The sequence below is a fragment of the Herpailurus yagouaroundi genome, unplaced genomic scaffold (assembly GCF_014898765.1).
Source record: "Herpailurus yagouaroundi ecotype Mexico unplaced genomic scaffold, PumYag 185, whole genome shotgun sequence".
In the NCBI taxonomy this organism is placed as follows: domain Eukaryota; kingdom Metazoa; phylum Chordata; class Mammalia; order Carnivora; family Felidae; genus Herpailurus; species Herpailurus yagouaroundi.
In genome coordinates, this window is record NW_024412416.1 from 6,996,171 (window position 1) to 7,020,678 (window position 24,508).

The 24,508-nt window shown below is 51.9% G+C and overlaps 1 long non-coding RNA gene across 2 annotated transcripts in view; it reads left to right on the forward strand.

Annotated features, from left to right (window-relative positions):
* LOC121042413 (uncharacterized) overlaps window positions 1–24,508 on the forward strand; it is a 105,741-nt gene that overhangs the window by 56,127 nt on the left and 25,106 nt on the right. For both annotated transcript variants that reach the window (XR_005796180.1, XR_005796179.1), the window contains one exon: window positions 14,674–14,779. This is a non-coding gene — a long non-coding RNA (uncharacterized LOC121042413). The remainder of the gene's footprint in view (window positions 1–14,673; window positions 14,780–24,508) is intronic.

A 24,508-nucleotide genomic window follows, 5' to 3' on the forward strand; every position in this document is an offset into this window, starting at 1 on the left:
CGCGAGATCGTGACCTGGCTGAAGTCGGACGCTCAACTGACTGCGCCACCCAGGCGCCCCTTACCTTTTTCTTAAAAGACTGACCTCAAAGATCTCTTCTAAGTTCTTTATAACCTACTGGCTCTCTTTGGGCTAGACTTCGGGGCCCCTTCTCACCTGGGCCGGTATTCCCTAAAGCTTTTCTGTAACGGTCTGTTTTCTCGCTTCCCTCGCCCACCAGGCTGAGCTCCTAGAGGGCAGGATCTGTGCCTCCTGCATCGGTAAAGTGGGAGCGCTTGGCGGTGAAGGTCATGTGCCTCAGAATCGAGCACCCCTGGGTCAGAGCCCCAGCCTGCCCTTGACCGACGGCAGGAACTTGGCCTCCCTGAGTGTGTTTGCTCATCTCTGCAATGGGGATAATAAACTGAGGCTAATCCCACTCAGAGCTGTGGGGATTGAAGAAAGAACACACGTGGGGTGCTTAGCGCGTGGCTGGGTAGGCGGTACACGTCCCATAGATGGAGCCACCATGACTGTGACTATAGAAGCAACGCCTCACACACCGTGAGTGACTGAACGGATGGGACAGGGCTGAACAAATAGACACCTCCCTGTCCCCTGCCTGGCAGGGCCGGACTCATCACAGCCTTCTATAGGGACCCTATGTCCCCACAGCAGAAAGTGCAATGTGTTAGGGGTCAAGGAACAAGGTGAGCCTCTGAAGGGCAGGGCACTCAGGGACCAAGGGGGCCAGGCTTTTCCTTGGGTCCTCCTCCTGCCCCCCACCCTGTCCCCTGCAGCTGCTCTGGAACCCTTCAGAGGCCCCAGAGGGAAGTCCTTGCCAGGGAGCCTCGGAAGGTCCCTCGTGCCACGGCCGCCTCTCCGCGCGCTCTTACGCAAGCCTCACTCCCAGGTTGACCGTTGCTTCTTGAGTTGTTTAAGGAAAGCGGGCAGAAGGAGCATGAGAATTGGAGCCCCTCATTGTCTGGCTGTGGCTGCAGCAGACGCAGGACAAAGCAGCCCATTGAAGGCCGGAACTACCCAGTCCCATAAACAGCCTGCCGAAGGGACACCTCGTCCCACATTTACAAAAATGCCCCCGGGGCTCTATTTAAAGACCCGCACACTGGAATAAGCACAGGTAGGTCTATTTCTGATTGTCCACGTGGCCCTCTGGGATCCTCTCTGAAGAGTGACTCCGCTTCCCTAGTGACCCAAAGTAACCCCCCACGCCCAACCCATCCCCAGACATTTTAGTCTCTTCTGGGTCTTTTTGTTAAAACAAATAGCCTAGTCTATTAGGTCTTTTGTTGTTGTTTCTTTCTGAAACATGGTTTCTCTGAGAGGTCTGCGTTCGGACCAAATATGGATGTTCAAGATTTATTTTTTTTAATGTTTTTTTATTTATTTTTGAGAGAGAGAGACAGACAGACAGTGCAAGCTGGGGAGGAGCACAGAGAGGGAGACACAGAATCCGAAGCAGGCTCATAGGCTCTGAGCTGTCAGCCCCAGAGCCCAACACGGGGCTCGAACTCCCGAACCGCGAGATCATGACCTGAGCCGAAGTTGGACGCTTCACCGACTGAGCCACCCAGGCGCCCCTAAAATTTAATTGTTTTGATGACACCAAGTAGCAGAGACCAGGATTATTTTGGGGGAGTGGCAGGCAGGGTGGGCACAGGGTGTGAAATACAGGCCACCTGCAGACTTGGAGCCCAAGATGATCACTCTCCACCTGGCGGAAAGAACTGAAAGTGCAAATGAGGGGCGCGTGGGTGGCTCAGTCGGTGAAGCATCCGACTTCGGCTCAGGTCGTGATCTCGTGGTTTGTGGGTTCGAGCCCCGCGACGGGCTCTGTGCTGACAGCTCAGGGCCTGCTTCCGATTCTGCGTCTCCCTCTCTGTCTGCTCTCCCCCACTCGCATTCTGTCTCTCTCTCTCTCTCTCAAAAATAAATAAACATTAACAAAATTAAAAATTAAAAAATAAAGTGCAAATGACAACAAAATGGCCCCAGGGCCCAAACTACCCACCTTCCCTCCGGCCACGCATGGGGACGGAACTGGTGATGGCAGGGACAGTGCCAGTTGAGACGCTGAGCCTGGCATGTGTGTCTTATGCACCCATCCTGGGTGGCATTATAGCCAGGGATGGGTGAGGTCTGGGGTCAGGCAGATAGGTGTTCAAATCCTGGCTACACCAGACCAGGCAAGCTTCTTACCTGTCTGTGCCTCAGTTTCTTCACCCGTATGAGAGAATAACGAAGGAACCAACTCAGAAGGTCGTGACAAGGATGGAATGAGGTGATGTTTGCAAAGAAGTTAGAACAGTGCCTGGGGCTTGGCAATCAATTATTATTCCCACCTTAGAGAAGAGGGACCAAGGCTTGCGGAGGTCCTGAGACCTGCCCAAGGTCCCACAGCCAGGCCACGGTAGAGACACGATTCAGTCCCAGACCAGCTTGGTCCAGAGCTGGTGGGCTTGTCCCACTCTGCACGGCCAAGAGGAAGGGGGTTCCAACTGGATCCTGAGCTGAAGTTGCTGAGGGCCACCTTGCCTACCCTTTCCCATGCCCACCACCTAAGGGGGCCCAGGGAAATAAGGCGAGCCCCAGGATTGTCGGTTGTAACACTGACATTTAGCCGGTGCTTCTGGTTGCTTCTGTCCGATGCTCACACAGCCTTCACAATGTGCTAGTACTGTGCCAAGCGCTTGACGTGTATTACCTCCGTTTTTGTAATAATCCCCTGATGGTATCTGCTATCGTTATCATCCCCATTTTGCAGATGAGGAAACCGAGGCACAGAGAGGTTAAGTGACTTACCCACTGTCTCACACCTAGCACATGCTAGGATTTAAACCCAAGTCTGGACTAGGCACCTGGGTGGCTCAGTTGGTCAAGCGTCTGACTTCGGCTCAGGTCATGATCTTGCAGTTCGTGAATTCAAGCCCCGCGTCGGGCTCTGTGCTGACGGCTCGGAGCCTGGAACCTGCTTCGGATTCTGTGTCTCCCTCTCTCTCTGCCCCTCCCCTGCTCATGCTCTGTCTCTCAAAAATGAATAAATGTTGGGGCGCCTGGGTGGTGCAGTCGGTTAAGCGTCCGACTTCAGCCAGGTCACGATCTCGCGGTCCGGGAGTTCGAGCCCCGCGTCAGGCTCTGGGCTGATGGCTCAGAGCCTGGAGCCTGTTTCCGATTCTGTGTCTCCCTCTCTCTCTGCCCCTCCCCCGTTCATGCTCTGTCTCTCTCTGTCCCAAAAATAAATAAACGTTGAGAAAAAAAATTAAAAAAAAAAATGAATAAATGTTAAAAAAAAAAAATTTTAACCCAACTCTGGCTCCAGAATCCGTTCTCTTAACCATCACGTCAGATGCTTTATATGCAAAAACATCTCATGCTGCGCCTTGCCCTCGTCCCTGCCCCCACCCTCAGCACCCCATCCCCTTATCCTTTGCCACTGTTTTTTATCTCTATGGTACTCGTCTTACCCTAACTTAACCATATACTTTATTTATTGATTATGTCTGTTGTTTATTGTCTCCGCTCTATCCTTAATGTGAGCACCACCAGGAGCTTGCACACAGTAAGCACTCAGTAGTACGAACCGAACGAATGAACGAACCACTAGATGAAGAAGTGAAGGGCTCATAGGAGTTGCACTGTATTAAGTGTATTAAGTACCGAGACTTGTTCAAGCACTCATTTGGTTGAGGGGTGAGCCAGGACTGAAACCCAGGTCTCACTGCAAAATGCTCTTTTTTTTTTTTTTTAAACATTTATTTATTTTGAGAGAGAGCTCGAGAGTGAGTGAGAGAGGGGGAGAGAGACAGGGAGGGAGAATACCAAGCAGGCTCCGTGCTGCCAGCGCAGTGCCCGACATGGGGCTCGATCTCACGAACTGTGAGATCAGATCGTGACCTGAGCCAGAATCAAGAGTCGGATGCTTAACCCACTGAGCCACCCAGGCGCCTCCCCGCCCCCCAAAATCTTGTCTGTGTGCCTCTGCTGTGCTGGTGTGCCAAGAGGCCGAGCCAGTACGGGGATGACAGAGCCTCTGCCCTCAGGGGACTCAGCACCCCGTGGACCGTGGGGCATGCTGTGTAAAAGCTTAAGGATGAAGGTACTTTGGGGGCACAGCGCTTCGCGAGCTCCCACAAAGCTCCGGGAAGTCACCCAGAAGAGGGAGGGGACATTTCAGCCAGATCCTCCCATCATCCAGATCCCCCTGAGGTTCGAGGTTCATCCACTTGGTTCTTCTCCATGGGGGTCCCGTAGGAGCACCTGGCCTGGGATGATGGGGTGATGCTGCCTGGCCTGACACAGTTCCTGTGGTCACAGAGCCCAGGAACCCCCTGGGAAACCGGAGCCCCCTCCAGGCAGCGTTTCCTGCACTCTCCCTCCCACCTCCCCCCTTCCAGCAGCTGTCCTTCCATTAGGCATGCTTTACTCTGAACCCCTAGGGGCAGGGCTCTTTCCTCACCCACTTCTGTAGTGCCCTGCCTCGCCCCACTACTGGGGCCCCACATGCCACCTGCAGACGGAAATGCCCCAGAGTTGTCCTTATCCAGCTGCTCAAACATCGGTTAGTTTCCTGACAGCTAACATTGATCGAGCACTTGACGTGCTCCCGTGTTCGCTTGGCTGCTTTATCTCAACCCTCACTTCCGCCACCCTCACCCCTTCATGGAGATGCTGGTGTTATTTCCATTTCACAGATGAAGTCACAGAGGCAGAGAGAGAAGGCAGCCGCTGCTTGCATTGCACAGATTAAAGGGGCGGCGCTGAGCCTGATGGCAGGTGGTTGACTCGGTCATCAGACTTTCTGTACTGCCTCCCACGCGTACAGGCTCCGCCTCCTGCACTTATGGTCACTCTGGAGCCAGAGTGTAGGCATATCCCCATGAGGTCCTTCTGCTCCCATCCTTGGGTGGGGGTCCAGGCAGACCCCTTACACCCATCTCCTGGTACCCGAGAGCTGACGTCCCCAGGTTTGCCCTGCTGTGAAGGTTCTGTGCTCCAGACCTTTCCTGACCCATCCTCCACCCCTGCCAGAGCTTCTCTGGCTTCCCAAGGTGCTCTCCGCACAGGGATGTATTAAAGACGTCTGTCTGTCCTTCTCCATGTGGGGCGTCATGGACACATGGCATTAAGATTAAGATGAGAATTTTAATGATGACTTTTTTGGTGCAACTGGACTTTTAGTAGGGCCTTGTATCAACCACCCTAAAGCTGACTTAAGCCTTCTAACTAGAGCTCTTTCCTCCAGGGCTCTGGAAGCTTCTGAGCTTCTACTGCCCATCCTCTCCCCACCTCTCCTCCTGGCGAAGTGTGTGCCCAGGCGGCAGCCCAGCCCCAGCACGGGGCTGAGCCCCCATCCCTGCCAGGCCCCCTGGGGAGCTGCCGGTTTGAGCCGGTTCCACCTTGGGAGCAACTCCTACTGCCTCAGATGTGTCAGGCGTCCAGGGACCACGGGACAGAACTTAAGCTCTTCCTTCTTCAAAACTGGGAGATTTCTGGCAACCTCAGGGAAGGATTTGATATTTTGTCTCCTGCTTTTCTTTAATAGCAAACGGATGGAAAATGCAGAAAACCCTGTGCTCAGCAAAACCTCCCTCTATAGGAAATAGCTGGAAACCGCGGTCCAAGATGAACACCAGGCCAGCTTAGGTGTTTTCTTGGAGCCTCTGGCTTGGTTACATAATGCCCGATGGCCCAGCCCAGGCGAGCTGGTAGCCCTGGAGCTTGGCAAGCCCCCTTTACTCTGGGAGCCCCCTGCCCTGGGCTGGTCAGGCCCCTGGGAAGACACAGGCTTTCTCTGTGATTAACAGTGGGTCTGTTCAATACTGACTCCTCCCCCTTGCCCCTTCTCCCCTACCCCCAGGCTCCTTTTTCATGGAAAAACAACCGTTTCCATGATGAGCTCAGTGTAGAGGCAGGAACTGAACCTGTCTGGGCCTCCATTTCCCCATTGGAGGGGTGCGGATGAAGTGACCTGTGGTTTTTGCTTGTAGCCAACATTCCATGATTCTATGGTTTTTCTCATGGAGGAAAGCTTCTCCCTGGTCTTGAGTCTGCAGACCATGACTGAGAGGGAAGGTTTCCAGGCAGAGCCATCGAGCCCCCTCCTGGTTGGGCTGTGACTAATCCTGTCCTCTTCCCCACCTAGCAACAATGCACACATACACACAGGGTATCAAACAAACATGCCTCACGTGGGTTTCTTTCATTCATTCATCCATGCATCCGTCCACCCATCCGTTCACTCACTCATTCGTTTGTTCCGTGACTGCTCATTGAGCCCCCACTGGGTCCCATAGACACAAAGGAGATGGGATCCCCTCCCTGCCCTTGAACTCCTAGTCTGCGAGGAGAGGGGTGGCACGTAGGTCAGATAGGACAAGGCCGAGTGACAGGTCTCAGGTAGAGGTCTGGCAGGGAGTTGTGAAGACAAGAAGTATCCACAGCATCCTGGACGTGTCTCCACCTTCAATCTGTGCTTGTTCACACTAGACCCAGAGTGTAGACAAGCCTGTGAGGTGCTCTCAACACTTTGGAGATGACGTCTCTAATCCTGTGCCCACGACCTAGGAATGTTATCAAGTTGCTGATTCTTTTCTTGACCACAGCACACAAAGTCAAGGCTCAGGACTCTAAGATAAGACAGGGGAAGACGAGCACCCGGGCCTCCTTGTAGAATTCCAGAGCCGATATTGTCATTTCCTTCAACCTCCTCTTGAAGGCAAGGAAACTGAGGCATGGATCGGTCAAGTCACCTGCTCCGTGTTCCCCAGCTGGGAAGAGGCTGAGCTGCAGGAGCGTGGCCAGGCCTGCTGACTCCAGGCTGGTCTCTGGCAGGCTCCAGTTCAGGCACACTGCTGTAACTGCTTATACCCCTCCACCCCTTCCTAGAACTTTCCCTGGGAGATCCTGAATCAGACTGCCTGGCCACAGCAAATGCTGCTGTGCTAGCAGACGGGGGTGAGCTCATCCCCCGAGGTGGTGTGGCAGGATCGCGGTGGCAGCCTGGGCTTCTGTTCCCGTCTGAAATCATGGATGAAAATAGCTTGCCTGCGGTCTATTGATACTCAATACTCTATCATCAGATCGAGGAAGTCAATTAAAAGTGTCCCGTTCCCCCCACCCCCACCCCAGGGGCCTGGGAACTGCACAGAAGCCAGAGACCAGTGACCAACAGGCCCTAAGTTCCCCTTCACAACTCCTTCAAAGCCAGGGGCTGCAGGCCGGACCTAGGCATTCTCCAGACCACATGAGGCGGCTCCCTGGGACTGGCAACAGGAACCCAGTCTGGAGAATGGGCTCAGGCTCAGGTTGCAGGAACATCTGGTCCTCCTGGAAAATGCACCGGAAACAGCTCAGGATGGGAGGGCCCTGGGATTGCCCTGAGACTTCCTGTGGGCAATGGGGCAGAGGCCAGGAGACCAGGCTGGTAGGAGTTGGGAGTGACTGCGACCGGTTCCAAATAGGACCTCAGAGACACTGGTTGATGTTCAGACCAGGCCAGAGATACGAGTGTCCAGGGGAATGCAACTCCTTTCCTTCCACGTGTGAGATGTGAAGAAGTGAGCCCCCTTCTCTCCAACTCCATTGCTGACCCGGGCTAACCGACAGGGCTCTCCGAGCCCCACCCCCACTGAAATCTCACTGGGCCCCTTCTGTGACACAGCCCGGGGGCTTTGTCTTAATGCAGCTCCACGTTAGGGTTCAGCCCTCTCCCCTCCACCTCTGCCTCCACAGCCCTTCCCCTTTCTAGGCCCGGGGGTTCCAGCTTCCCTCCTCTGGCTGGTGATGGCTGGGACAGCACAGGGATAAAATGCTAGCCCAGCACTTTTTTCCCACTTGAGCATCCCAACGTCAGCATCACCTGCAGGGATTGTTAAAACCGAGTGCTGGGCCCTACCTCCAGAGTTTCTGACTCAGTAGGTCAGAACACGCATTTTTGAAAAAAAAAAACCAAACTTTTTTTTTAATGTTTATTTATTTTTGAGACAGAGAGAGACAGAGCGTGAACGGGGGAGGGGCAGAGAGAGAGAGGGAGACACAGAATCTGAAGCAGGCTCCAGGCTCTGAGCCATCAGCCCAGAGCCCGACGCGGGGCTCGAACTCACGGACCGCGAGATCGTGACCTGAGCCGAAGTCGGCCGGGGCAGTTTAGTGAAGCCTATGGAGCCCTTCCCAAAGTGATGTTTTTAAACGCATAGCATAATACACACAGGGTTACACAGGGATATGATTAAATAGAAATCCAGCTCAACCCATAGACCCCCTGATTAAGGACCCCTAGGGAAGGAGTGCTTGGGGGAGAGGGAACAATCGATACAAAGGCCTTGGGGTGAATTTGACAAGTTGGAGGACAAGACAGGGTCCTGAGTTCAGTGGCTGGAGGGGGGCGCAAATGCAGGGGCCTGTGGCCAAGTGGCTGGCTTTACAGGCTGTACTGGGGCTTTTAAACAGGGTGTATGGAGGTCAGATCTCTATTGTATTTGTTTAACGTTTATTTATTTATTTTGAGAGAATGAGAGCATGCACAGGGGAGTGGCAGAGAGAGCGGGAGAGAGAGAATCCCAAGCGCGCTGTCAGCACAGAGCCTGACGTGGTGCTCGGCCCCACCAACTGAGAGATGATGACCTGAGCAAATTCAGAGTCTGTCGTTCAACCTAGTGAGCCACCCAGGCGCCCCTGACGGGATCTCTTATCTTAAAAGATCGCTTTGGCTGCTGGTTGGAGAATGAGATGTTAGAGCCGGACACAGGCAGAGGACCCTCCAGGGGCTGTGGCCAGCCTCCAGGTGATACACAGGAGGGAGTCCCCGACTCCAGCAGAGGGACTAGAGTCTGCAGAGTCAAGTGGGGTCTGGGAAGCACAGGGTGAATTGTCTGCGCGCTGGACAGGGAGCAGAGACAAGGGAGGCCACGGATTTGGAGTTAGAGCCCAGAGCTGACTGTTCTTAATTCATCCTGTGACCTTGGGCCAACTGCTTCCCCGCCTTGGTCCCCAGGCTCCGGCGGGTAGAGGGAGGGGTGGACCGACTCTAATTGCGAGGCTGTAAAGTGGTGCGGGAGTGGCGACCCCTCTGGCTGAGAAGTGCCGTTTGCCAGGGGAGGGTGATGCCCAAGGAGGCGGGCGCCCCTGTGGCTGCCCAGCCGGGCCTGCGGACCGCTCCGAGGGCGGCGGCGGCGGCGGGGAAGGCGGCCCCCGGGGCCGCCAGGTGGCGAGGCGGCGGGGCGGCGAGGCGCCTCCGCTCTGCTGTCTGCGGCGCCCGCCCAGGGCAGTGGGAACCCGGGGGAGGCGGCGGCGGGCGCGGGGGCGGGACTAGCGTCAGTCACCGCCTCCTCCTCTCCCTCCTCCCTCTCCTCCTTGTCCTCCTCCCACCACCTCCTCCCCGCCTCCCTCCTCCTTACCCCCTCCCCATATCCTCCTCCTCCCCTCCTCCCCCTGCCCTCCCCACCCCCCAATCTCCCGTTCCCCCTCTACTCTTCCCTATCTCCCTTCCCTCAGAGCGGCTGGAAAACGGACAGCACAGAGGCAGGCCAGTGCTCAAGAGAAAGAGCTGCCGCTTCTCACTGCCCCTCCCACTCACCCCTGCCCCTGCTCTCTGGGTTCAGGACTAGATGCCTGGAGGAGGGGCCTTCCCCTACCCACTGGACCCCTGTTGGCCTCCTGCAGAGAAATGCTTCCCCCCATCCCACTTCGTTGCCACAGCCCCTCATTCCCGCGCTCAGATCCTGGGAGGCTCCGGTCTTTATTCAGTCAACAAACTTTATTGAAAAACTCCTTGCTGGCTCTGGGCCAGGCCCTAACACAAATTAAAATACAGTCCTTGCCATAGAAGAGCACCCCTCTCGTGGTGGAGACAGAAATGCATAGTAGCATGAATTCAGCACCCATTGTTTGCCAGGTCTGTTAAGATCAGGAGGAGACAGGGGTGCCTGAGTGGCTCAGTCGGTTGGGTGGCCAACTTCCGCTCAGGTCATGATCTCGCGGTCTGTGAGTTTGAGCCCCGCGTCGGGCTCTGTGCTGACAGCTCAGAGCCTGGAGCCTGTTTCAGGTTCTGTGTCTCCCTCTCTCTGACCCTACCCCGTTCATGCTCTGTCTCTCTCTGTCTCAAAAATAAATAAACGTTAAAAAAATTTTTTTTCTTAAAAAAAAAAAAAAAAAGATCAGGAGCAGACAGATACCATACAGGGTAGACAAAGAGAATAGATGAGTGAAATTTACATTTGCATTTATATAAAACCCTAAAGAGGTAAATCTCTTAGAATGCACAGATCGCTTACAAAACCTACCAGCACGGCTACAATTTCAAAAACTGAAAATCTCAAGTATTGGCAGAGACGAGCAACTGGAATTCTCATACGCTGCTGGTACAATGCTTTAGAAAAATGTTTGGCCAGTGCCCGTTAGAGCTAAGCCTGCAAAATCCCCATGATGCAACAGCTCCACTCCCAACTGCACTGAGGGCTTCCATCCACCGAAAGACATGTTCAGTCATGTTCATGGTCATAGAAGCTTTATCCATGTATCCCAGCCCCAAACTCAGACAACCCAAATGTTCATCAACGAAGAAATACATAAATGGGGGTGTAGGCACATAGTAGAATATTGTGCATCAACGAAAAAGAATGCCCTAGGGTTGCAAACACAGCCTAGATGGACCTCACAGATAATATGGAGTGAAAAAAGCCGGACACAAAGGGGAACATACTGTATGACCCCATCCATATGAAGTTTTAGGACAGGAAAGCTGATCTAAAGGGACAGAGATCAGAATAGTGGTTACGTTAAGAAGTTACGGACAGGGGCGCCTGGGTGGCTCAGTTGGTTGGGCGGCCACCTATGGCTCGGGTCATGATCTCGTGGTCTGTGAGTTCGAACCCCAAATCGGGCTCTGTGCTGACAGCTCAGAGCCTGGAGCCTACTTTGTATTCTGTGCCTCCCTCTCTCTCTGCCCCTTCCCTGCTTGGTCTCTCTCTCTCTCTCTCAAAAATAATAATCATTGAAAAAAATTTTTTAATAAAAAAAGAAGTTACTGTGGGAACACAGAGAGCCTTTGTGGGGGCTAGAAATGCTCTAAATCTTGATCTGAGCAGGGGTTACACTAGTGTAAGCATGTGTAAAACAGAGCAAGCCCCACACTGAAGATCTGTCGCTTCAATTTATGTAAGTTATATCTCAATTCAAACAAAACAGAGAGCTCCTGCCAATCAACAAGGGAAAGTTAGGAAGTACAAATGTTTTATGGCCAAAGAGTGTAAATTGGTCATTCACAGAAAGAGAAGTCCTAAGCGCTAGCAAATATTTGAAAAGACGCCCAATCTCATTAGTAGTTAGAGAAATATATACCAAAACACCCTCTCAGGCGACACCCATTAGAATGACAAAGATTAGCAACGTGGACAGTACCAAGTGCCAGCCAGGATGTGGGGTGGCTGGGGGTTGGCGCGTGACTGGAGGGCATGTAATTAGCTGGCTCAGGCAAAGGGGGAGCAGTCAAGTCGGCCGCCCTTCGTGATAGCATGTAAGTTGCACACCTTGGGACTCAGAGAGCCACTCTTCGTGTTTGTGCAGGTTGGCAAGGGGGTCAGAAGGACAACATGGTCACTGTGGCATTATTTATGGGAATGCTGCTCTGAACTCAACCATGGTGTTCATCAAAGGGAGGGCTCTGTCAGGTGATGGGACACACAGCAGGTGTGGGATGCTGAACAGCAGTTAGAAGCAATGAACTTCTGACTGCAGAATGTGCATACGTAGATCTCAAAAAATAGAATCAACTGAAACAAGAAATAGAACTAGATTTCCAGCATAGTACTGTGCATGTAAGTTAACACCCCCCACACAAACACACACAATAACTCTGCATATTTTATGAGAATATGTGCATACTTAAGGGCATATGGTAAACATCCGAGTGGATGCTTAAAGGAGTGTGAGAGTAAAGATTGGGAACGAAGGAGAAAGATAAAACACGACCCAACCATCCTACTTCAAGAAATAAAAGCATATGTCTACACCAAGATTTCAATATGCACGTTCCTGGAGGTTTGTTTGTAATAGCTCCAAACTGGAAACAACCCAAATATCCATCAATAGATAAATGGATGAACAGATTATGCTCTAACCAGACAATGGAATACGACTCTACAATTAAAGAGGGGAAAAACACCGATATTCACAACAATGCACTGGTATAAACTCCTAGAAAATGTAAACTAGTCTATAATGACAGAAAGCAGATGAGTGGTTGCATCCAGAAAGCAGAGGGTAGGGAGAGGGGAGAGGTGGTAGGCAGGGACTACCAAAGGGCTCAAGGAAATTTTGGGGAGGTGACAGATTTGTGCATTATCTTGATTAAGGGGATGGTTTCTCAGATGTGTACACCTGCGAAAGCTCATCAAATTGCACACTTTATGTGCAATTTGTTTCATGTCGATAGATCGAGCACTTTGCATTAACTGATGACGATAATATACCTTCAACTAAAGGGTGTGATTAACCCAGCTTGTTGCCATTGAACTTAAAAGCTAACAAAAAACAGGGGTGCCTGGGTGGCTCAGTCGGTTGAGCATCCAACTCTTGATTTCAGCTCGGGCCTTGATCACAGGGTCGTGGATGGAGCCCTGAGTCAGGCTCGGTGCCGGGCATGGATCTTGCTTCAGATTCTCTCTCCCTCTCCCTCCACCCCTCTCCCTCTTGCTCACTCTCAAAAAAAAAAATTAATATAATTAAAAAAATAAAAGCTAACGAAAGCCAAAAACAAAGCAAAAAATAAAGCTTAGATGGTTAAATGACATGCCCAGGCCTCACAGCTGGGATGCGGACTCCTAGACAGTCACGATGACACTGAGTCAGAACTTGCACCAGTTCAAGGTGTTCTGCAGGCACCTGTACTTGGTGGAAGCGTTCACCCAAGCCCTAGGGTCATCTCTAGGAAAGGCGCTGGGCACTCAGAGGTGGGGGGTGGGACAAGGCCGTAACCTCTAGGCCCTCCCACCCAGATGGGGAGAGGCCCTTGGACAGATGGTTGAAAAGCTAGGTGAAGTCAGGGAAGGCTTCCTGTAAGAGGTGATGCTTGAGTTCAGAGGTGTTTGGGCCAGAGTAAACACTTGCTGGGTATTATCTGTTTATTATCATGGCTTCCCATGATCTTAGAGAAAGGAAAGTAGAAAGAAAAGAGGGAGTTCCAGAAAGAGGGGCTTGGCGGGTGGGTGTGTCAGAGAGCGGAGGTAGGCGTGTTGATTTGGTTTGGCTGTGGCCAGGGAATAGGGCAGATTACAGGGGAAGTCTTCCCAGGGCTGGTTGACATCCCCCTGAAAGTAAGCCTCCCTAAAGACATGGGGACATAGGGGCGCCTGGGTGGCGCAGTCGGTTAAGCGTCCGACTTCAGCCAGGTCGCGATCTCGCGGTCCGTGAGTTCGAGCCCCGCGTCGGGCTCTGGGCTGATGGCTCAGAGCCTGGAGCCTGTTTCCGATTCTGTGTCTCCCTCTCTCTCTGCTCCTCCCCCGTTCATGCTCTGTCTCTCTCTGTCCCAAAAATAAATAAAAAAACGTTGAAAAAAAATTTTTTTTAAAAGACATGGGGACACAGGACAGTTCTGGGGTTGGTGTGATAAAGGCCCCCCCTTCACCATGGCTGGAGCTTTGCATGGCCCACCGAGAGTCTCAAGAGTAGCCCTAAGTAAGTGCCCACGTCTTCAGTCCTGAGGAACGTAATCTGCTGGTGCTTTAATCCATCAAGAAAGAGTGTCCTCCCTGCGTCTCTGTGACACACAGTAGGAAACCGGTAAATGTTAGGTTCCTCTCTTGCCTCCGTCCTTTCTGCAGACACTTACGGGCTCTGCTCGACACCTACCCACAGGGCCACTGTCCATACCGGGCCGTGACCAGGGCAGGTGGCCCCTGAGTCTCGGGAAGGGTTGGGCAAGGGCTCAGGAGGACAGCCCCTCAGCCATGTGGAGGGGAGGGGGCTGTTCTTGGTTCTCTGCCATGAAAAAGCCCCATTGTGGGGTCTTTGAGGGAGAATATATTTATTTTGTTTCCTGAGCTGTGTGAACGGTGCACTGTGCCACCAGGATTGAGAAGGCTCTGTGTGGCTGGGGAGGGATTACGTCCCCCTCCTGGGTGGTGTGACAGAAAAAAGGCCCCATTCAGTCAGGGCTGACTGCCCACGGCAGCCCTGCACTCCTGCGTTGTCCCTGGGGGCTGCCTGCTTTCCCTCTCTCTGTCTGAGGTAGGGGCTCGGGGCTGGGTGTGTGTGGGGGGGCTGGGAGGCACCCCTCTTCGCCTGGGGGTTGAACCCCCCCCCCCCCCCCCCCGCCCAGGGCTGTGCTTCTCAGAGGCGGAGCCGACCGAGGGGGCGGCGCTGGGACTCCAGAGAGCTGTTTGGTCCCTGTCCCACATTCTGGAAGGACTTCACATTTCTACCTGAGATGTTACCTTGGAGGGAGGTTTCACACCCAGCCCCAGAGATTGGCTGAAGGAGACCTTCACCATACAGCTTCAAATGCATGTTCTGAATTTGCATATAACTCACTTCTGTGATGATTTTGTGAATAGCACAGCCATGTTGCATTATATTTGGGGAGTGTGCGTGTGTGTAGAGTATTAATTTGTTCACAGGAAATGTTTTGAACACACCTCGATTTTTGTAACCCTGTTTTGGCCTTTCTCTGTTTTTTAGTACACTGGGAGCCTCAGTCCCTGAACACGGACCTAGATTTTCTGGACCTGAGGGCCCTTGGCAGAGAGAGCCCGCATCTTGAGCATGTCTGGACACGAGGGGTGAGGTGAGCGGGCAGGGTGCCTGTGTCTCCGGCAGTGGTGGGAACATTGGGTGGTAGGGGCTGCGTCCTGGCCAGGCATCCTGCCAGTAGGCAGAGAGGCCAGGAAGGGGGTCCTTCCTCCAAATTGGCTGGCTCCCCAGATGACCGGGCCCTTGGTAGGGAACATGAAGTTCAAGTCCTTGCTGGGCTGTTCCTGGCCTCTCCCGTTGTGCCAGGCTCTCAGGTCAAGCATGGGCTGCCTGTCACTGGACACGCTCCCCACCTCTGCTCAGGGCCCCCACCCGGTTCTCTACTATTCTGTATTCACACTGTCTGCCTGGCTCCACTAGCCAAACCTGTGTGACCCCAAATTTGAGGGGCAGAAACTAGAGCCCCCAGCTACCACGGGTAGCTCATTGTCACCATCCTGCCCACTGGGCCGGCCCTCTGCCTTCTAGTTCCAGTCCTGTCCCTGCCTCACTAAGTGACCTCGGGAATTCACCAAGCTGTGGTTTTCTCATCTGCACAGCAGAGGATTACATCGGTTGGTGTCCGAGGGCCCTCTCAGCTCCGATTTTCTGTAAGCCTTGGAATCTGGATGCACACGTAACTGGGATCAGATGGAAAATCTTTACGTGAGCGCGGGGAGGGTCACGAGCAGCTGGGAGCACATGGCAGCTCCATGTGCCCCAACACGGCTTGAAAGGGGTTTTCCCCTGGCCATTTGCATCCATGCTCCTGGGGAGGTTAAGGATGTTTGGCTAATATACAGCCCTCCTCATCCCTTCTCCTCTTGGAAAAGAGCCATAGAGGAGGGCTCAATGCTGGCATTTGGAGCAGAGGTGGGTAGTGGAGAGAGGAAGCAGAGGAGGGAAGGCATTGGGGCTGGGCTGCATTGGAAGGGGCCCTGCTCAGCCCCGGGGAACCCTTTGCTCCCAACTGCCTATCCTATAGTAAGGTCTGATTTCAGGTTATGGCCCAATCTCAGGAGAGAGAGGCCTCCCTCACAGAGGAGCAAGAGGGCCGTTTGCTGTCGAGCAAATCACCTCTGTGGGTAGGGTGGCCTGGCACATGCTCTTGGGCTTGATCTTGTACTCAAGGGTGAAAGGAAGGTGAGGGCCTTTGAGAGGCCAGGATCACCCAGGTTGGGCCGAGCCTAGACACCTGGTGGATGAGTATGCCAGCAGTCGTAGCGAGATGTGACATCACCCCGGGGCTTGGGGAACAGGGCTCTGGCTTCCCCAGAACTTGACCTAGTCATCCCAGAGTAGGCTGGAGTGTTCTTGAAGGATGAAGGATGGATTCATGGATAGATGGATGGATAAAATTAAACAAGTCTGAGGAAGGAATCCCTAATGATGTTCTGTAGATGTCTAAGATCTACAATGAGAGGGGAAAGCAAAACTTCATCTCAGTGTTTTGAGCCGCATGGACTTAGAGAATGGATGCTGGTTGGGGTTGTGGAAAGGACACGCAGGTTTGGCGTGGAGGAGAGTAGGGTCTGGAAAGGGTGACATGATTCGAGACCTACTGAGTTTGGAGCAAGGGAAGCAGAGCCAAGTGGAATAAGGGGCCCTTGTCGATTTGGAAATTTCGGACATAGAGGTGACAGCAGAGGTTCTGTGAATGGGTGGGTCCTCAAGGGGAGACACTGAGGTGAGAAGACCATGAAGGAAGCTGGAATTCATACCCTCTGGTTTACAGATGGGCAAACTGAGCTGCGGGACTTGTCTTTCATCCACCTAGCCACCCATCCACTCATCCACTCAACTATTTATTTATTTATTTATTTATTTATTTATTTATTATTTTTAAATGCTTATGTATTTATTTTTGAGAGAGAGAGAGAGAGTGCGCACGTGCGCACACAAGCAGGGGAGGGGCAGAGAGTCAGAGAGGGAGACACAGAATCCAAAGCAGACTCCAGGCTGTCAGTGCAGAGCCCGATACAGGGCCCGAACCCACGAACCGTGAGATCATGACCTGAGCTGAAGTCCTCAGCTGACCTGATCAAGACCTGAGCTTAACCACCTGAGCCCCCCAGACACGCCCAACAAGTTATTTATTGAGCAGCCGCAGTGTGTAAGGTGATATTCCTGAAGATGTTCATGGTTGAGGGACCAATCGGCAATAGTCGGCAAGGGGGTGGCGGAGAGAGATGCACCCCAGGAACCAAGGAAGGAGAACGTCTTAAGAGAATCAATAACATCCAATCTCGTGGAGCTCAAAGAGCAGGAAAGCAAGTTGGATTTTCTCTTTGGTGGCTCCTGGGAGAAAATTTTAGTAGACCTTTGGCAAGAGCTAAGGACGGATTGTCTGTGCTCCTGGAAGACAGACAGGAATGCCTCTGGCTTCTGCATCGTGCTGTGCAGAGGTGAAACATTATTTCTGTACAGCCGGCACATTCACCAGTTACAGAAATACTGCCTGCGATGTCCACACAGGATTCCATCAGGACAGAGTTGCCCCAAATAGAGCATATGCTCTGTCATGCACCATCTAGTCATTAACGAGCGGTATCACGGTGCGTTGGGAAAAGCCCAGTGCCAGGTGTCAGAAGATCTGCTTTCTGATCCTGCCTCCGATCCAACCAGGTGGATTTTCTCAGATCATTCAGCTGGAGCTCGTATCCCATGCACCAGCGATGTCAATTACTACCTCTTTTCTGCTGTTGCCATTTGCACTGGACTCCGTGCAAACATGTGACCTTGCATATGGTGGCCGTTCAGTAAATACCTCTGTTGAGTGAATGGGTGGATGGATGGCGAGGTGGATGAACAGGTTCTGAGGCTCAGTTGGTACATCTCCAAACAGAGGATATGAATCCAAGCTTCCTGAGGCTCCTTCCATGTCCAATCATCTATGACTATACATATATGTTTTTCGTCACAAACAGTGTTCTTCCGAAGTTGCTTAGAGCTGGCCCATCTGGGCCAATTAGGCTTTTGTAGATTATTTAATCTCCTTGAGGGTAGAGACTGTGCCATTTATTGTCACAGCTCCAAAGCCTCATTTCCATGACCGGTAATATAAGCTCTTAGCAGATAAACGCTAAGTATTCACTGAATGAAAAAGCCAGTCACTTCCAACCATACTTTGATCCTCCAGAGACACATTCAAGGCTACGCAGCACGTAGTTCTCATGGTAGACAACGTGCCATCGTGTTGCTGGCCGATCGAGGATTATCCTGATGACAGGACAGGATGTGTCCCGTGGCCAGTTTCTGGTGTGATGTCTGCATGTGGCCTTGTAACTTCAAGCCTGGGCTTGTCCCTACATCCATCGGCCGTCAACACAGAATCAGGAAGCACCACATCCAGGCCCCAGCCCCAGTGCAGAGGGGATGCTGACAACTTGGAAAGCATCCAGAGGCAAGTGGCCAGGATGGTGAAGTGTCTGGAAATGACCATGAAGTGAAGAGTCATTAAAAGAACTGGAGGAACAAGCCAGAAGGGAGGGAAACATCATAGCTGCTGAGAATACTTGAAGGGTTGTTACTAAGGGTATTGTCCAAGCCAACTTGGATGAGAGTTTGTAGTTTTTCCCCTGCAGTGGGCCTCCTGAAACCAGACCTGCCCCTGGGATGTAAAGTTGGTTACAGGGAGGCCGTTTTCGGCTCCATGTAAGAACTTCAGAAGATTTTTCTCATCCGAAGTAGAAGAACACAGAATTGACTGCCCAGTAAGGTGGAGAATGGATGCCATCAGCCAAGGATGAAGGAAAGCAGATTGCCTGCCATAGATCGGGGGGTTGTGCTAGGTGGCTCGTGAGGTCTCTTTCAGGGTGGAGATCCCAGGATTGTAGAGAATTTAGCACCGGAGTACAGAGAAAGCTCCTTGCTTTGTCGATTTAGAAACTGCCCTCTGGTCCTGGTTGTGGTTCATCTCATTCCTGGCTGGTGTCCTCGAAACACATTTCTGTATTCGGCGGTTTTGGCCTTCCAGCTGAAATGACTATAAACCGCTCTCTTCTCTGTCTTTACAAAAAAAAAAAAAAAAAAGACTTTTTCTTTTCCAAATAAATAGCTTAGGAGGTCTCAGGAAGACTGTACCCAAATGGAGAAATTCCATGAAAAATCATTAAATAATTAAACAAACAAACAAATAAGCAATAAACCTCCAAGCCAAAATTATATGGCCAAATTCGATTTGCCCAGCTGTCCAGAAGACAGAGCTTTTGTCCGTCTGTCTTCAAGATCTCTTCAAGGATGATGGATTTGCCTGACCCAAGATTGGACCCATTAAATTCAAGTCTGGGGATGGGTAGGTGGGAAACCCTCTGATGATCTGACTTCCGGAAGGTGGATGGAGGGGGAGAAACGTGGTCTCCGTGGCAACCAAAACAGCCTCTTTTCACCCAGAGCCAAGTCTTCGAACAGCCCCTCAGCCTGAGGTTTGAACATCGGGCCTCCTATCTGGTGGTTGGTGATGTCACCGGAGCCTCTGATGGAGTGAGTTTCTTGGAATTATGCAGAGTGTGGCCCATAAAAAAGAAATTAATCTATCAGCTGCAAGGCCTAAAATAAAAACTGATTCACAACCACTTTGTTTGTGACAATCCCACGCCGACCAGAAGTCGCCCCGGCCCCCCCGCCCAGGGCTCTATTGGGTTTTCTTTTCATAGTAGGCATAAACTGTCAGAGTCAGAATGGCTCCCTGGGATCGTCCAACCCCCTCATTTTACAGATGAGGTTTCGTTTGAAGCTTAGTTCCAAGAGGGCTTGGCATCCAACAGGAAAGCGTTAACATTTTCCAGAAGCAGCCCTGGCCTCTCCACTGAAGGCTACTTTAACGTGTAAGCCCACGTCTTGTTTCAGTTAGCTCTGGTGCTCTGGGCACACTTACTGGAAAATGGGTGAGTGAGGGTTGAGGAAGTGATGTCACCGGAGACCCCAAGTACAATCCGGGCGGCGACGGGACGACGAGCCCTCGCTTGTCTGGTTAGCGACGGAGGGGCATGCAGGGTGCTTCTCCTGGAGCAGCTGGCTCTAAGTGGCAGCTACTCACTGGCCATCAGGGGCCACTATGGGAGAGGCATGTCAGTGGCAAGGCTCAGGTAGAGGTGGGAGCTTCTGTCTCCGCCAAACTGGGTATGAGACACAAGGGCGCCGCCTACTGGCTGCAGAGATCAAGGGGCTCCTGGTTTGGATCCACTGTGGGCAAAGCGACTGTGGCTAACCTTGCTGGGCCACTTCTCCAGGGGTTCGAGCTGTTTGAAGAGGAGCCTTTTCACCAGTCCTGTCCCCAACACCACCCTTCACCAACTGTGACTCATGCACCTGCTGAGTCTTGCGAGGGGGTGGGTGGGGACTGGGTTCTCATACACTGACTAGATGTCACAGAGGAAGGGCTCAGATTCCCTGGGATCGTGGGCTGTCTGTAAATCCACAGAGGACCCTGCCTGCATGGGTTTCTCGTGTGTGTGTGTGTGTGTGTGTGTGTGTGTGTGTGTGTGTGTGTGTGGTGTTTTGGGAGAAGGGAGGGGAGAAGGAGGGAGGTTCAACTGTTGTGCTGACAATTGCAAGTCTGTTCTGAAGCCCAGAGGAAAAAATTAGTACAGACTAAAAGAAAGAAAATTTTAGGGTTTCCAAGAATACATAAATAATTGCTGTTATTCCGGCCCTCAGATTGGAGGTTTGTTGGCTCAATGGCCTGGCATGAGTCCTTCACACCACACTTTGTCCTGGAGGCCAGGCTGGCTCTGTCATGCCCGTGAGGGATAGCCCAAGGGCATGGGGGTGTTCTGGGGGCCCTTCACAGTGAGGCAAAGGATTGAAACTTGGGGCTATCGGTGAGAAGGTGGGGGCGGCGTCTCACTGTCGAAGGACGTGTCCATGGGCATATGGCACGTCAGACACGCCACGGCTTTCCAAGGGGACCTTCCCTCTGGTGTGAATTCTCTACCATGCACATGCCAGACCTTATTACCCAGTAAGATGTCCGTGCACCTCTAAGGAGGCTGCGAATGCCCTTGTCACTTGGGGACCACCTCATCTTGCATCACGTTGCCCTGGGTTGAGCTGGATGCCTGGTGCTTCCCGGATCCCCGAGGGTCTCCTCTGCCCGTTGTACCCGCAGAGGGGTTGAGGGTGCTTTGTCTGTGCACCTGTGGTTGGGACGTGATGGCTTTTTTTAGTCCAGATTTGTGCAGGGACCCCTTCCCGACATGTGCCGGGACGTCAGCTCCCTGGGAGAGTGCAAAGTGGAAAGTCTTTTCCGGAGCTCCTAGAGGTGCCAAAGCGGAAGGATCAGTGGGGCTGGATGCTGGAGGCCCTGGTTCCGGGTCCCAACTCTGCTATTAGATGGTTGTGTCCTCCTGAGCGGATTGTTGCATCCGTCCCAAAAGGATGGGGGCAGGACACAGCCCGTATCTTCGAACGCTGAAGGTTGTGACCCGTGAGCCGGGGTTCATGAAATCAATTTGGGCAGAATAAAGACAAGCAGCCCTTCTCTGGGTGGGGCTGACTGTGCGCTCTGGGAATTGACGCTTGTCTGTCATGGGGACTCCTGCACCGGGGCTCCACAACCTTTCCTTTCTGAGTTTTGAAACGCCGCCTTTCCAGGAAGTAGGGCTCTTGAGCCCCTGCCAGTCCCCCGAGTAACCTGAGTGCTTTCGGGGGACCCAACATGCCTCCTCTATACATTGCATCACAGATGATCTCCCACGGGTGGCCGAGGTAACCCGAGGTAACTTCCTCTGTTGCTAGGACACACACACACACACACACACACACACACACACACACACACGCTAAATCTCTCTCAGAACACCCTCATCTCCCCTACGTCACAGTCACTGTAAAGTTGAAATGGGTGACTCTCGTCTGTCACATTGTACTTACTGATAACAGATACGCGATGTGGCCGCCGTAGATGAGTGTTTAGTGTTTGAGCTCAGGATCCCCCCTCTCGCTTTTTGGAACACCCCTCATTGGATATCTGCCAATGAGGGATAAAATCCCCAAGGCTTCTCTGTAAGTGAGCATTGCTGCCCTGATTACAACTCAACAGTGGCTCCCACCAAGTCCCAAATGCTTAATGTAGCCCACAGGCTGCGAATGGCCTGTCCTTGCCAGATTCCGCACCTTGATCTCTCCCTCTCTCTCTCTCTCTCTCTCTCTCTCTCTCTCGCTCAGTTCTCCCTGGCCCTTTCCTTCTCCTGGTGGCCCCCAGCAGAGCCCTGGCTCAGAAAGTAACCCCCCCCGTTTCCTCAGGATGCATACGGCAGACCACAGCCACCTCTCTGGGAAGTGTTTTAATCCAAATGTTGAAGAATAGAACAGCAATCCGCCTTCCCCAAAGGTTCCAGTAGTTACTTCCTGGAGGGTCGCACGATGGGGTTCCCAAAACCACCTGAGTCACGTAAGGAAGGCGGGACCATGACGATGGTTGTGAGGTGTCATCAATAAGATTCAGACTCCTTGCCCGTCCTCATGAGGACTCTCCTGCCTGCTTGGAGGCCTCTGGCACTCGGGGGGCACCACAAGGGGGAGCCCTGAGTGTGAGCCCAGGACTCTGTTTACCCACACCGGAGGGGAAGGTAGTACAGGTAGTATGCGGACCAGCTGACTTATTCCTCCAAGGCAAGCTTCCTAGGGCCCCTTGAAAGTCCTGGGGTGGATTATAGGAGATCTATAAAGGCCCTGCTACTGAATGCAATATGTGGGGGGGGGGGGGGATGTGCATGCATATTTCTGAAATGAGCGTTCACAGTCATATTCTCAAAGAGATTTTGAGAACAACAAAAGGTGAGGAGCTTCCAAGGGACCCTCTCAGAACTCCCAAACAAGCAGAGTTTCCTAATGTTGCCGAACCAGACAGAGTAGGTCAAGGAGCACGGATTTAGGCTTCTGTCTGGGCTGGCCATCCCTTAGTGCCAGGAGAAGTGTTTGGGGAAATATTTGGTAGCCTCTCTGAGCATTTCTTCTCCCCAGATTGCCTCCTTCCTGGACGGCAGCCTCAGAGCATCCCTGGGCTGCGGGACCCTTCAAGCTTCAGTTCGTTTCTCTACCTTACACCCTACCGTGGGTCTCCCGTCATGTACTTCCCAGGGTGGGCTCTGTGCAACATCAGTCCAAGTGGGGCTTGCAGATTCGTGCTGGTGGCAGACTGTTCCTGGTCCACAGTGAGATGAGGACAGAGAATCAGAGTAGACATTTAGAAACTTTTATAGTGACTGGACATTGTCACAAGATCCAAGAGAATGACCAGAGTCAGCAAATGCGGCTTGGAGTTGTGTTTTGTGTGGGAGCGTGTTTGATGGAACAGCTGCCGGGATAGGAAAAGTAATTATCCCGATTAAGGAGACCGAGCCAGAATGTGAATCAATGCACTGCTTCCCTTCGTGGAGAACATCTTGCCAAAAAAAAAAAAAAAATGGCAACACTAGACAGGCTTAGTGAAGAGAGAGAAAAGTATGAATTACAGAAAGGCCAACACATGAAGCTGAAAATTCTTGTCTTTATTATGTGATAGGAAGGGGGGTAGGTGTAGACAACTACTATCACATATAGAGCAAAACGGTTACTAGGCAGAAGATCCTGCGGAAATATTCAAACGACTGCGATTTCTACAAGATACGTTTTCCCCAACTTTTTTTTTTAACGTTTATTTATTTTTGAGACAGAGAGAGACAGAGCATGAATGGGGGAGGGGCAGAGAGAGAGGGAGACACAGAATCGGAAGCAGGCTCCAGGCTCTGAGCCATCAGCCCAGAGCCTGACGCGGGGCTCGAACTCACGGACCGTGCGATCGTGACCTGAGCTGAAGTCGGACGCTTAACCGACTGAGCCACCCAGGCGCCCCTTCCCCAACTTTTTAAATCTGTCAATTGGACAAGCAGATTTGCGTATTTCTCCAATATGCTCAGTATTTCGAGGACCTGAGGACTTCGTGTCAGAAAAGTATGTGTGTGCCATGCTTTTTATTAAAATGTTTTTCATGTTAAATCATTTTTACTACATTAGGCATGCTGTGCACATATGTCACATGAATCTTCCTGAAACTTTATTTTTTAAACCATGTCATTAACCTTCTCAGAAATCTCAAACATTTGCAAAAAACATAACATTCAAGTTTCTCCATGTGACAGTTAAGATCCCCTATAATTTGGGACTAACTCACTTTTCCAGGCTTAGTACTCACTGCTTTTTTAAAAAAAGAAATAAAGGGGCACCTGGGTGGCTCAATCAGTTGTGCATCCAGCTTTGGCTCAGATCGTGATGTCACGGTCTGTGAGTTCGAGCCCCGTGTCGGGCTCTGTGCTGACAGCTCGGAGCCTGGAGCCTGCTTCGGATTCTCCCTCTCTCTCTGCCCTCCCCCACTCGTGCACTGTCTCTGTCGCCGTCTCAAAAATAAACATTAAAAAAATAATAAATAAAAATTGTATATATTTAAGGGGTACAACATGATCACCTGCCATATATATAGTGACACAATTTCTATGATCAAACTACTATATCATGTCTCAGTTACGCGTGTGTGTGTGTGTGTGTGTGTGTGTGTGTGTGTGTGCATGGGTGTGGTGAGAGCACCTGAAATCTACTCTTAGCAAATTTCCAGGATTCAATTCAGTCTTAACTTAGTCATCATGTTGTACATTAGATCTGTAGAACTATTCATTCTGCATAACTGCAGTGTTATACCCTTTGACCAACATCTCCCCACTACCCCCATCACCTGCCCCTGGTAACCACTGTGCTACTTTCTGCTTCTAGGAATTTGATTTTTTTTAAATTTTTTAAATGTTTATTT